Below are 15,383 nucleotides of genomic sequence, written 5' to 3'. Positions count from 1 at the left end.
TTTTAAATTGTTTTACTACCCAGAACATATTCTATGGAATTTATATTTATTGTAAGGCTTTTAATCACTTTGGAGCTAGAATGGCTAATTTCTATAACAAGTGGGTTCAGACCAGTCAGAAACCCTGAAGAGCAATGTCTGAGGATGTACTATATATAAATAAAGAAGTACAATACTTACTCTGAGTTAAAGAAGTAGCCAGTCATCCATGGCAAATAATAATACTAACCAAACAGAAAATGTTTACCTTATGCTATTAATAGAAGCTAGAGATCTTCAACTTTTTCCCTTAATTGAACACTTTCCAAATGAAATCTTATATAGAACTCCAACATTTGAAATATAGGAACAATGTTATTAGTATAAAATTTTTATGAGTTAGATTTCATGAATTATATTTATTTACATAAAGAAAATTAATAAGGCAATGGGCTAATAAATACAAAAATATGTAATCATTGAGTTTTTATCAGTTTCAGCAACTTATTTCTGTACTGTTTTGGTTAGATTATATTAAGAAAATCTTGATGCATAAAGATAAGTAAGCAGTTCAATGAGAAATTTTTAAAAGATATATTGGAACAGTTCGATCCAAAGCTAAATCACTAACAGCTTCCAACAACTGTTAACTTATTATAAATGTATAAAACTAAAAATACCCAAAACTTAAAATGAGTAGAAACATTATCTGTAACAGAATACGCTCAAGATAAAACACTTACTGATTCATTAACTACATAAATGACTATTAGTATTATTGACACTGTGGTCAGTATTTTCACCACCATTTATGGCAAAGATGCTAGTGGCAAAACCAGCTTAGAAGTGACAGTGTGTAGATTCATGGCAATACTACACAAATAATCGATGTTATTTTATTGACCATAATCACTTATGTTCAAAGTCTTTCATTCACAGGATTATTCTTTTTTTTTTTTTTTTTTTTTTTTTTTTTTTTGCTTGTTGATTCTTTTCCTCATTTGGCATCACATTTTTCTCTTTTCCCACTAAAATTTCCTCTTTCATTAAAAAGGCATCAGGGGCCCAGTCAGTTAAGCATCTGACTCTGGATTTCAGCTCAGGTCATGATTTCATGGTCATGAGATGGAGCCCCATGTAGGGCTCCACACTGGAGTACATAAGATTCTCTCTCTCCCTTTCCCTCTGCCCTTCTCAAAAAAAATCTTTTAAGTTAAATAAAATAAAGTAAAATAGGTATCAGTTTACAAATACTGGGATACATATTTGTAACTAAGCTTTGTATTGAACTATAAAGGCCTTCTAGTGCTATTCGTTCTTGGAGCAATATCACATGCCCATTGACAGATATTTCAAAGTTCTCTGGGAAATGTGAGTTCAAAACTCTGCACCCCTGTGTAGACCATTATGAAAGCTAAGATTTACATAATACAAAATGAAAGTACTGCATAAAGGGAGAAATGAAAGCCAACCTCTTTTTCACAGGTATAATAACATATATGCTTATATATGAAAAAAAATCTTATTCTTACATCATTCATGTTTAGTATTTAGCAGTTACATGTCAGGAAATATGAATTTTAGTTTTTCAGTGTGTAACCAAAAGAAATTTATATATATATATGTAAATGTAGATATGGATATAAGTACAAATATAGATATACAAAGTAAAAAAAAGTGGCAAAATACTAACAAAATGTTAACAATGGGTGAGTCTAAGTGAAGAGTATACAGGTATTCATTGTACTATCTTCTCAACTGTAGATCTGAAATTTTTTAAACAAAAAGAAAATAAAAAATAAACATCAAAATTCTAAGACACTAGTTTATAGAATTTGTGTAATATTTGCTTCCACAGAATAGTTTGGAAACCAGTAATATAAAGTCCAAGATATCAAAATTTTTCATTCCTATACTGAAACAATATAGAAACACCATATATAACAAATAGTATTAAAATTTTTTCTTAACTGGCAACAAACTAGGAAATTATTTTTGAAACAGAAGACCCAAAGGATTAAAATAATAACCAGATATTTAAAAAAAAAACAATTTCAAGAGAAAAAAATGATAACATATAGACAATTCATAGTAGAAATAATTGCCAAAAACTTACAAAAAGATGTTCAGCTTCATCAATAATAAAGGAAATGCAAATCAAAAACAATGAGAAACCATTTTTCAGTTGAAAGATTATCAAAAACAACATCAAGTATTAATGAGGAAGGTAGTAAAAAGAACATATTCATCCCCTGATGATGAGAGTAACTCTTGAAGGATAATTTCACAGTATTTAGTACATTTTTTTAAGTGCTTATACCTTACTATACAGCAATTACACTTTTTGTTAGCTGCCCTAACATCTCAAGGAGATGTAACAAGGTTGTTTATTGCAGCCTTGCATTTGACACCAAGGACTTCGAAACTAATCTAGCAATAAGAGAATGGTTAAACATTAAACCATAGTATAACCTTAAAATGATACACTAAGTATAAGTTAGAATAAATCAGATCTTAGGCCCTAATACATAAGTATTAATGTGGCAGCAATACCAAATTTCCTAACCAAAATTCATTCTCACCCTCCATAGTAATGCATGTGGCTCCCTTGCAATTACATGTAACTAAATTCTCATCAAAGGAAAATGAATTTTAGAATGGATGCTTTTCTATGATAGATATTTTAAGAAAGCTAGTATGCAGGTTATTTCTCCATCCTGATATGGCTGGCATGTGAGAATAAAGCACAACAGGATGACAGACCTAAAAGATGAAAGAAGCCTGCGTCTCCAAATGAGTACATCAAAGAGTTCACTGCTAGCCTGAAAATACGATAAATTCTCCAATGGTAACCCCATTATAACTAGAATCAAAATATAAATTCCTTAAATTCCTATCCAGGTCATATATAATTTGGCCCTTGCTTTCCTTTTCAAACTCATCACCAACCCCCCACCCCGCCAACCTCACTGTCTCCTTTTAATAAGCACACCAGATTTATTCCCACAATAGGGCCTTTAAATTTACAGGAATCCTACTTGAATTGCTCTTTCCCACAAACACTCATAAGGTTCTCTCCATGCCTTTCATCAGATCTTGCTACCTCTTCAGAAAGACACAGTCCCTCTAAACCATGCCCCGCCAATCCCATCAGATCCCACTTGCATCCATGCTCTATCCTCTTAACAGGGGCAAATCTAGGTTTTGAGGGGCCTAAAGCTTCTAAAAATTAGAGGATTTAAAAGAAAGACTACAAATTAGAAATGAAAGTGAATACATATTTGAAATGAAAAAAAATCAACAAAATATTAAAAGACTAAGAAATACCATAAATACACACAATCCAAAAAAATAACATTTTAATTAAAAGTCTGAAACACTTCTGTTATACCATATTTCCTATATTTTTTGACTGAGTACTCTTTGCTTGACTTTTTGAATGATTTTATAAGACTCCCTATACAGAGACCAAGAGGATAATTTGTCTTTACTCTGGCATAGTTGTTCAAAATTTGTAGAAACTGTAAACTTCACAACCTGTTATCAGAAACATCATGTAAATTCTCTAAAGAGTTGACCAATGTGATGAATTTCTATCAAGCTTCTTTTGTACAGAAATTTGAGATTTCAATTTAAGTCTTCTTGTGTAGTAACTAACCTTATATGCTCAAAATTTAAGACATTTATTAACCAATCATCAGTGTCATTGTTGGTATGTTATGAGATTTTGCTATGTTCACTGGTCAGAGAATTTGATTTCAAATAAGTAAGTCATTCAGATATCCTTCCAATACTTTCATATGAGTCATTCTTTTTCATTAATTGGATTATCAAAAAACCAGGAGTCCATTCATTATTTCTGTTTATAATTTATTTTTCCCCTTAAATGAATTGCTTTTCTGTCCTCAAAACATTTTTTATGTCACAATGCACTTCACAACATCAGAATAATTTCTAATTCTTCATGGCACTTATTTAATCATTGTTTCATATTCCACTAATTTTTATCTGAACTTTTCTCTTAATTAATAAATGTAATATAATATGTCCTTAACATACAGCCAAATCAGAAGTCTTATCATTTCTTACTTGCTTTATTAAAGTGTTCCAATAAGCAGATGAAATTACATATTTTAATTTTATTAAATATGGCATTTTCATCAAAATAGAAAAAACATTTGGTGCCTATGAAATTATATACACATTACATTATCAATTATTTTCTACACAGGAGCATTGACATTTTCAATCTGTGGGGTGAAACTGAATCTTACAGTTTTAAATACCTGAAAATGTTTCCACGGACTTGATTCTGACTCTACATTTCAAATATAGTTTCTCCTCCACTACTAGCGGTGGCCTCATACTGCCAGTAATGGCCATTACAGGACACATTCACAGTGAAATACTCCCTCTAGTCTTACACATTCCTGTCAGGATGCCCGGAGACACTAGACATAATTACAATGGACGGTTGGCAATGATTTAACTATACATGGTAATGACTGAGCTCCATCTAATTATATACTATATCCAAACTAAATAAAATATATTCTCAATTCAGCTTTAGTCAGAACCAAACAAATTACCTGCCATAATTACTTACAAAACCTTCAAATATTTCTGTCTTTTCATATATTTGCCTGAAGATAATTATATAACTGAATAAGAAAAAAGCAAAATTAAAAGAATTACCCACTATTACCAAATACAGTTGTGTTATAGGAATTCAAACGTTACATAACATTAATGGGGGAAAAAATTATCAACAAATCTCAGGAAGCTTAATAGAATATTAGAAATGGATCTCTTAAGGGGCACCTGAGTGGCTCAGTTGATTATCTGAGTTCAGCTCAGGTCATGATCTCACAGCTTGTGAGTTTGAGCCCCACTTCGAGGTCTGTGCTGACAGCTCAGAGCCTGGAGCCTGCTTCACATTCTGTGTCTCCCTCTCTGCCCCTCCCCTGCTCATACTCTGTCTCTCCTTCTCAACCATAAATAAACGATAAAAAATCAGAAATGGATCTCTTAAGAAAGTACAGCGAATATAATCAAAATATTACTAAGTTCACAATGAGAAGAGTATGCAACAGATGTAGGATTTGAACCTGCCTGACATCAAAGTTTAAGTTCAAATCATACCAGTTGTCTCAAAAACTGAATGGTGAACTAGACTGGCTTTCTTATTACTAAAGGTCTATAAAAAAAAGAATGATCCAATACACAGAAGTCTTACATAATTGAGATATTTTTTATAATTTTTTAATGTTTATTTATTTTTGAGAAAGAGAGAAACAGAGCACAAGTGGGGGAGGGGCAGAGAGAGAGGGAAACACAGAATCTAAAGCAGGCTCCAGGCTGTTAGCACAGAGCCCGATGCAGGGCTCGAACTCAAGAACCGTGATCATGACCTGAGCCGAAGTCAGACCCTTAACCAACTGAGCCACCCAGGTGCCCCAAATAATTGACATATTTAAAAATTTAAACTTTAAAAAAACCAGGCTATCCAATTTCATAGTACACAATAAACAGGATTTTCTTTTAACTTATTTTACTGTGGAGGCCACATATTAAATAACCATTTTTTAAATGTTCTGAATATTTTTCCAATTTGCCTACTGTATAGACTGTGATTTAAGTTAAAACTATTATAAATCAGAACTTCATACTATAGTTAAGACAGAAATTTGTTTTATTATATAGAAGGTTGTGTTGAGGTAGCAGTAAATTTATATGAGGATAAGATGGCTTCCACCAGACCCCAAATAAAACAAAACCAAATTTTCCCTGGCAATGCTATACTACAACATAGAACTACATACACACATACTATTATAAGAACCCCATAGTACACAACTACAATAAACTACAGTTTTATCTAGCATCCAAACAAAAATAATAAAACAAGGAAGAAAAAGAAGTTCAAAACCTAGGTGACATATGGGTGAGCAGAAGAATATTATGATAATTTATATATACATTTTTAATCACTGTAAAATAAGATGTATGTCTCTTCGTTAGTAAAACTAACTCAAGAAAACTAAATGAAGGATAAAACTATTGTTTTAAAAGAGAAAAAATATCCAATCTAATAACCAGATTATGTAAGAGAAATATGGATTGACTATGTAAGCAGCAATTACCATAAATAAAGAAACAAAAAACTTCAGGAATAAAAAAGATTTGAACATTATTATCCAACATTTCAGGAATAAAAAAGATTTGAACATTATCCCACATGACCTAATGGGCAACATTTACAAAATCCTATAACCTAAAACTGCAGAATAAGCACTGTCCATAAACATCTGTATAAGTTTCAAAGAGATGATATAACAGTTTATCCTATGACAACAAATTTAAATTAGAAATCATTAATAAAAAGATAGGATCATTAATGATTAGAAATCATTAATAAAAACATAGGATATCCAAAGTATCTGGACATTAAGCAATACACTTTTAAATAACCTACTGGTCAAAGAGGAAACCCAAGAAAATAAGAAGAATGTATTTTTAAACTGAGTGATATGAAAATACAACATGTCAACATTCCTGAGATACAGTTAAAGAGGCATGAAAAGGAGAATCTTTAGCTGTAGCCATTTATACTAGAAAACAAGAGAAGAGTAAGCTTCCAATATAAGAAGCTAAAAGGAAGAGAAAATTAAATCAAAAGTAAGAAGGAATTAAAAAATGGAAAGCAATTAAACAGAAAGCAAACAAATGATAGAGAAAATTATCTCCAAAAGTTGGCTCTTTGCTAACTTATTATATTAAAAAATTAATAAGCACCTAGCAAACTGATAAGGGGGGAAAAAGAAAATAAATTATTAGCATCAAGAATCAAAAAGCTAATATCACCACTGATCCTGCAGGCATTAAAAAATAATAGGAGCATCTTATGAACAACTTTGTACTAACCAATTCAACAAAATAAATGAAACAAAAATACTGTGAAAAATGCAAAACACCAATACTACCAAGGGGTAAAATTGAATTCACAATCCAAAACCGTCCTTCAAGAAAACTTTCACTGCTGAATTCTATCAAATATTTAAGAAAACCATATGCCAAGTTTTATATAAATTATATGTCTGGCATACAAACATATGTCAGTATTATACAAAACAGAGGAAAAGAGGGCACTTTAAGCTTTGACAAAATTTTAGCAAATCAAATCCAGTGATTATAAAAACAATAACATATCCTAACAAAGTGAAGTTTATCTAAGAATATAGAGTTAACATGAAAAAATAATCACCGTAATTCACAGGAATAGTTGGAAAGAAAAAAACTAAATGATCAAAAATCAAATACCATTAACAAAAAGACAGACAAAACCACTGAACCAGTGAAGAACTTCCTCAACCAGATAAAGGGTATCTATGAAAGTCCTATAACTAATAACAGATTTAATATGAAATGTCAAATATAGTCTCCCTAAGTTTGGGAACATGGCAAGAATGCTTGTTCTCATTATTTATCCTCATAATTAGAAATCCAATATAAAAAGGTAAGAGAAAGAAAAACAAAAAGATCAAAAAAGAGGTAAAACTGTCTCTGTTCATATATGATTGTTTATGCAGAAAATCCTAGGAAATCTACCCCCAAAAGGTACTACATATAGGAAATAACAAGCATTGGTGAGGATACAGAGAATCTGGAACCCCTGTAAATTGGTGTTAGTAATATACAATGGCGAAGCCACTGTGGAAAACAGTTTGGCAGTTTCTCAAAAAGCTAAACATAGAATTCTACCACATAGCCCAGCAATTCCACTTCTAGGTATACACCCAAGAGAATGGAAAAGCGGACTCAGATACGTGTACACCAATGTTCACTGCAGCATTATTCACAATAGCCAAAAGGGGGGAAACCCAAGTATCCACAAGCAGATGAAGAAATAAACAAAGTGTGGAATATTATCCAGCCATAAAAAGGAATGAAATTCTGATGCATGCTACAACATAGATAAACTCTGAAAACGTTACAAGTGAAAAAAGCCAGGCACAAACTCTAGGTGCATGGGTGGCTCAGTTGGCTGAGCAACCAACTCTTGATTTCAGCTCAGGAAATTCCCAGAATTGTGGAATCAAGGCCCACGACACTGTGTGCTGAGCATGGAGCCTACTTGGGATTCTCTCCCTTTCCTTCTGCCCTTCTTCCCCGCTAGCATGTCTGCACTGTCTCTCTCTTGGCGGGGGGGGGGGGGGGAGTCAGACACAAAAAGAACAAATATTACTGGATGGTCCCGCTTACATGAAATATCTAGAATAGGAAAATTCATACAGCAGGAAGTAGATATTACCAGGGCCTAAGAGAGGGGAAAATGAGGAATTATTACCTACTAAGCATAGAGTTTAATATTTCTTATCACCTTAAAAAAAACTGCCATACATTACTGAAAGAAACTAAAAGATAACCTAAGTAGAAGGTTTCTAAGCCAGAATACTAAGTATTAATGTCAATTTATCATGTCTTATTATGACATGTTTATTAAATATTGTATAGAAGTCAATTCTCAAAATCTTGAGATTAGATACTTCACCCCAAAGAAGATATTCAAATGGCCAACAATACATGAAAAGATGCTCAATATTGACATCAGAGAAATACAAATTAAGCCAGAAATACTCCAACTTTGTGCTAATATTTTCATATATACATTTTAAACTGAACAATACAATCATAGTTTTTGCTTTAATCATCGGTAATTTTTTTAATTAAAAAAAGTTTATAGTTTTTATTATTACCCACATATTCACTTTTTTTAAATGTTGATTCCGTACTGTAAATGGCACTTGCAACCTGATGCCATTTCCGTTCAGACTAATGAACTTCCTTTAGAATTGCTTGCAATGCTGGTGGGCTGGTGAAAAATTCCATTAGTTTTTGTTTACCTCTTCAATGGTTCTTTTGCTTCTAGAATCTCTCTCAGTATATTCCCAGCTGCTTGGCTAGCCCTAACTTCTGTCCCATGCTACTGGAACTACAGGAGGCTGGGATGCATCCAAAGCCAAGAAAGCTACAAACATACAATGCTTACACATTGCAGTTGCAGGCTTTTTTTTTTTTTTAATTTTTTTTTTTTTTAACGTTTATTTTTGAGATAGGGAGAGACACAGGGGAGGGTCAGAGAGAGAGAGACACAGAATCTGAAGCAGGCTCCAGGCTCTGAGCTGTCAGCACAGAGCCCGATGCGGGGCTAGAACTCACGGACCCCGAGATCATGACCTGAGCTGAAGTCGGCCGCTTAACTGACTGAGCCACCCAGGCGCCCTTGCAGTTGCAGGCTTTAAAGAGTAGTAACCTTTAATCTGGCTTCTGCTTCATTTACAGTCATTTTTTGCGGCTTTCACACAGATGAAGTTTAATATTTTATCCAGATTTTATAATTTTATAATTGTTATCTGAAGGATGGTTCACTCAACAACTACTTCACTGGCATCACTGCATCATTACCAGATGTCAGAATCTCAAAATTCTATTAATGTTGAGTGAAAAACTTCTCACATCCTTGATTTTCATTCCTCCCTCTGAATTAGGACCTTCATCCCATCACATAAGAATTTAAAGTACTCCTGCCATCTTCCAGTCTTTATTCTCTTAACTCACATAGTACATTAAGAGTAATTATTATCTATCATACTGCTTTTATCATTAGAAACAATGTTTTCTGTGAAAACCAGGAAACATGTAATCAGAAACATAATCTTAATTTTCAACTCCACCACTATCCATGAAATCATAAGTACATCACAATCTCTGTGATCCCTATTTCTACCATCTGCAAATGAGAACATCATCTACCTCATTAGTTAAGCTTAGAACCAAAATATAATAATTAATGCTAACAAGGGTAGACAAGAATTGGTCAAAGATATTATAGGGTTTGTAACATGAAAATAGGTGAATGGTTAAAATCATTATATATAAAAAAAAGAACAAACCGAACAGATTGGGGCACTTGGATAAGGAGTTCATTCACTGATTCAATAAGCATTTAGTAAATTCCAACAATATATCAAGCATGTTCAAGGCAAATTTTTCAGCTTGAGAAATAATAATTTAGGGGTGCTAAGGACATAATAATTGAAGTCAAACAGACAATGAAGGAAAATGTGGCATTTGTGAGTCATCACAAATTTGTGATAACTTACATAATAAAAACAGAGACCATCTCCTAGAAATGATACATAATGAGAAGGAGCAAGGAGCAAAGCTTCAATGCAGTTTATACTTCAGAGGTATATGAAAGAAAAAAGCAGTAACAAAAAGAACATGTAGCTGGACAAATCACACAAAAACCATAAAGCACAGTTATTATGGAATACAAGGGAGAAGTGAATGTTAAGAAGAAGCAAAATACCAAATGCTATTAAAAAAAAAAAAAAGTAGGACAGGATGAGAAATGAAAACACACAGATTTAGCAACTGGAACTCAATCTTACCTTAGGGATGTTGTAAAGCATTTTAACATGAGCTTAACTATCTATCTGGTTAGGTAAGAAAAGTTTACTTTCACTTGAGGAAGCAGAATGCCAGTAGAAACAATAGTCAAACTGCAGAAGGTAGCCGAGTAAGAATTAAGAAACTGGACCACAAATCAAACAAGCTCAGTGATAAAGGGAAGGATAGGGAAAGAGTAAAAGTAAAAGGCACTTTTCAAGATTAAGTGTGATAAGATGGAGAACCCAGCATGGAAAATGAGAATAACAGAAAACAGCAAGGTTCAAGTGAAAGGAAGAAGGGATAAGATTAAGAATATAGATATTATCCTTTGAAAAAAATGAAAACATTTTGTTCTTTGACTGAAGATAGAGGAAATAAAGTATAAAATATGAAATGAAAAAAGAATGAGAAAAATAGAAATAGGACTGGTCATTTGAGGACAGTGGAAAGGTTCCAAATAACTAATACTGAGAATGAAATAGAAGATCAAAATGAGATAAGGATCACCAGGAAGCACTGAGGCTAAGCTAGGAGGAAAAGTGTCAATTTATATTAGAAACTTCTAAAGACCGTAATCAGATAGAACTCTACCAAATCGAGGAAGTCCATGAACAGGGAACAAAACCAAAGAAATGAACAGTTGTAATTATTTCAATTAATAGACTGGAAATTTCTGAAGAAAGATCAGAAGTATGGAAACCTTAAGTATTAATAAGAATAAAATTGAGATGACTACTAGATTAAAAGTGGGCTACTCTGGATCAACCTTTTCCTTAAAAACAGGGGGGGGGGGGGGGGGGGGGAGTTCTGAAGGAAAAAGCTTTTAGGAAAACCTCCTTGCATGATGTTGCTACAGAAATTGTACTGGGAGAAAAGGGAGTCAATACTATTGTGTAATGGTTTTCAGACATTTGTAAAAAAATAATGTGACATTTAGAATAATCCAAGTCCATTTGAGCTTTCCTCAGTAAGATTAAGTAGTGAAAGACCGTTCTGACAAAGAATAGTTTAATTATTCTATCCACACAACCCTGACCAATATCTCCAAGGTGTATTATGAAGCACATCAGTAGAACAGCAAACTCTAGGACATGAGCTGAGAATCTGCTACCTAGAATATAAAGCAACCCCGATTGATTTCAGTAAGAAATTAGTGGTTTAACTAAAGGGCAACTCCACTTACTCTTGTAAGAAAAAAAGTGTCTCTATTAATATTAAAACCCCCATTTCAAATATAAATAACTCAGAATTAATATACACTTAATTATTGTTAGTAAGCATACAGAACAAGAGAAAGAAAGTATAGTGCACAAAAGCCATTTTGCCTTAATTCAGCCATAAACAGGTTAAACTCTCTTAACTGCCACATTTGACATATACCATAGAAGGAAGTAACTCTCAATTAAATCTTTTTTTATTATAACTGAAAATGTAATACCATCAAAAATAACATGTTTCACCTTTTATTTCCTTTTCCAATGCAAAATGTCCATGGGTGGTATAAAACAAACTATAAAAATATCACAGTGAAGAACAATGTTACCTACCAATTGACACTTAAGTGGATGCTTAACCAGTGGACACCATGATTTAAAATCAACTAAAAAAAAGAATATCAATAATTTTGGCTCTATAAAATTTCATTATTTGAAGTTAACACAGTGTTAGATAATATGAATGATACAAACAAAAGTAAATTTCCCTAATAAAAATACATTAATCACACTATATTACAATCCTTTGCCCTTACGCAGAAAGCCAACGCTACTAAGAGTGGTGATATTCCATTGTTATATGCCATTTCTCTAAAACCAACATTATAAAACATTATAGAACAATTCATTCTGAAATATGCCTTCAACTGATAAAAGCCACATGATAAAAAATAAGGAACTAAAATTGTCCCATAAAAATCAAGAAGATACATACCTACTAAACTTGAAGGAAAAGTATACATATTCCATATGTAAGTTTACAAATACATCAAAAAATTAGTGCCTACAAATATCCTGCACAAGACTAAAATCAGTAAGATTCTCAAAATTTATTTTCTCCTCCTGGAAAAGATAAAAAGAATTCTGATAATATTGTTAGCCTAAAAGGGCATAGTTTATTAAGGTATGACATCAAATATACCTTAAGTGCCATGATAAACTAAGGTATCCTACAATCCAAAAAAACTAAACATGAATTCACAAGACTATTATCAATGGATATATCACACACAGCTAACATTTTCATCGTAACCCATGGGATCAAAACATAGCATTTTCCTTAAAACAATTAACTAAGGAATTGAAGCACAAATATAAAGATAATTGCTTCCTTTGGGCTTTGGCTGTCAAACACAAAAAATGCCAATGCTTTACAGTCCTGTGGTAATTAAAACCTTGTCACAGATCTAAACTATAAATGAATATTTATTTAAAGATAAATTTGCAGTGTGACACCAAAAGCACAAGCAACAAAAGAAAAAACAGGTGAACTGAACATCATCAAAATTAAGAACTTCTGTGCTTCAAAAGACACCAGAAATAAAGTGAAAAGACAATCCACGGAATGGGTGAAAGTATTTGCAAATCCTATATCTCATAAGGGAATAGTTTTCAGAATATATAAAGAATGCTTACAATTTAACAAAAGACAATCCAATTAAAAAATGAGCAAAAGATTTGAACACACACTTCTCCAAAGAACATATGTAAATGGTCAACAGGCACATGAAATAATGCTCATCATCAGTTATTATAGAAATGAAAATCAATACCACAATGAAATACCACTTCGCGCTCACTTGGATAGCTAAAACAAAAAATGACTAAAAGTAACAAGCGTCTATAAAGATGTAGAGAAGTTGGAATCCTCGTATCCTGTTGGTGGGATTATAAAATAGCACAGCCATTCTGACAGTTCCTCAGACTTAGACAGTTATCACATCTTGCAATTCTACCCTTATTAAGCGCATATCCAAAAGAAATAAAAATATACATCCACACAAAAACTTACACCAGAATGTTCATTGCAGAAGCATTCCTAATAACCAAAAGGTAGATACAATCCATCAACTGATGAATGGATACAAAAAATATGGTATATAATGGAATGGTTTTTCCCATAAAAATGAATGACACATGCTACAACATGGGTGAACCTTGAAAACATTATGCTAAGCGAAAACAGCCAGACACAAAAAGACAAATAGAATATGCTTTCTTTTATATGAAATGTCCACAATAGGCAAATTATAGAAACTGAAAGTATTTGGTGGTTGCTTGGAGAAGGGGACTGTGGGGTAGGGGAGGCAGGCAGGGTGTTTAAAGGGAATTAGGGAATGACTGCTAACGGATACAAGGTGCGGTTGAAGTATCCTAAAATTAGATAGTAGTGTCAGTTACACACCTCTGAATATGCTAAAAACCACCAAATTGTACACTTATGGATGAATTTCTTGATATGTAAATGTATTCCAATAGTTACTAAAAATAAATTTGCAGAAATGAAATATATATCATAAGCATATACAATGCAAAGATGATCGCCTCCCTCAAACTAACTCAAATATATGCATCAATGGGGAAGAAAACACATGTTGATTTGTTCTACCTAATATATCTTCAGGAATCAGTTACCACATTTTATAATAGTAAAAATTTGAGATTTTTATAACATCATTTGCTCCTAAAAATGTACATTTATTATAAATATACAGTAAGCAGAATAGTGTAATTGTTCAATATTTAAGCATCAACTATGATTATAGAATTTTAGAAACACATTTGGTTAAATACATATTGTTTCAAACACATTAATAATCATAATAAGAAAAATCAATGTTTATTATTAAATATCTCTTCATATATCTAGGAAACTTCGATTAGCTAATCAAATAAATTTATTCATCCTTAGTAACATTTCACAGACTACATCAAAACAATTAAAAAACTATATTATGACACTTGATAATCCAATGCCTCACATTGCTGAAGTATATTTAATAATTTTTAAATCTATCACTATTAACCAAAGCGTAAGTTTATGAAATTCTTAATATTAAAATATTATTACAATGAAATTAGAGACCCCAAAGAGAAAATAGCTTAGGGCCTTACCAGAGTATTTGTCTTCATATTGACCTACTATGGTAAACAGGACCTAATGTAAGGAGGAGTCAAGTAATGGATGGCTAAAGAAGAAATCTGTATTACTGTCACCAGCTAATAGAAAACTGCTACAAAAATCTCACATGAGGAAAATTGTGTTTCCTTCACCAAAGTACTAGCATTCTTGCCCGCTAAGACAGCTCTGCCATCGAACTCTTTTAATACTCAGATTGCACACTAAAAGAATTTTCTGGATACAGTGTATAGAATAAATCAGAAGGAATCAGAATAAATCTATAAAGAAATTCTAGTACCAAGTAAAAATTATAAGAAATATAAATTATATTTGTTATTTACACTGACTACTGTAAACGTCACTAAGGTAACATACATGCAAACTTAAGTAACATGCAAAATATTTAACACTGAAAGTATGTACTTACCAAATACTTAGGCAGCCTGTTAAAAATCCCTCTGCTGGTTGAGATTCCCTAAATAATAATAATAATAACAAAATGAAGAAGAGGAAGAACAGGAGGAGGAAGAGGAGAAGAAAGAACTTTTGAACTGCAGAAGTTACCCCTACTCTGTAAAATCTAGCCAAGAATCCCACTTGTTTTTTTACAACACTTAAACACATCACATGCTGAAACTATGGCACATGATAAATATAAAACAATTTTTCCTAATGTTAGAAATAACTTAAATTTTATGTATAATATATGGAAAAGCTAATGAATTATCAAGATATTGGTAGAGTTTACTAGACTACAAAGAATAAGCTCTATAACAAATTAGATTTCAAAAATTACCAACCAAGACAAGAGCAAACTAACAAGGTCTTAGAGA

General features: G+C 32.3%; 1 protein-coding gene across 8 annotated transcripts in view; it reads right to left on the bottom strand.

Moving 5' to 3' along the window:
- The window catches only part of FBXW7 (F-box and WD repeat domain containing 7), a 225,305-nt gene that overhangs the window by 138,790 nt on the left and 71,132 nt on the right, over nucleotides 1–15,383 (bottom strand). For 5 of the 8 annotated variants that reach the window (XM_042983767.1, XM_042983766.1, XM_042983765.1 and 2 more), the window contains one exon: nucleotides 14,978–15,025. The exons of the other annotated variants lie outside the window; for them this stretch is intronic. The gene's annotated coding sequence lies outside the window, so the exon portion shown is untranslated. The remainder of the gene's footprint in view (nucleotides 1–14,977; nucleotides 15,026–15,383) is intronic. 8 annotated transcript variants of the gene reach the window in all.

This window comes from Panthera tigris, chromosome B1 (assembly GCF_018350195.1).
Source record: "Panthera tigris isolate Pti1 chromosome B1, P.tigris_Pti1_mat1.1, whole genome shotgun sequence".
NCBI lineage: Eukaryota > Metazoa > Chordata > Mammalia > Carnivora > Felidae > Panthera > Panthera tigris.
This window is presented reverse-complemented; position numbering and strand designations above follow the sequence as displayed.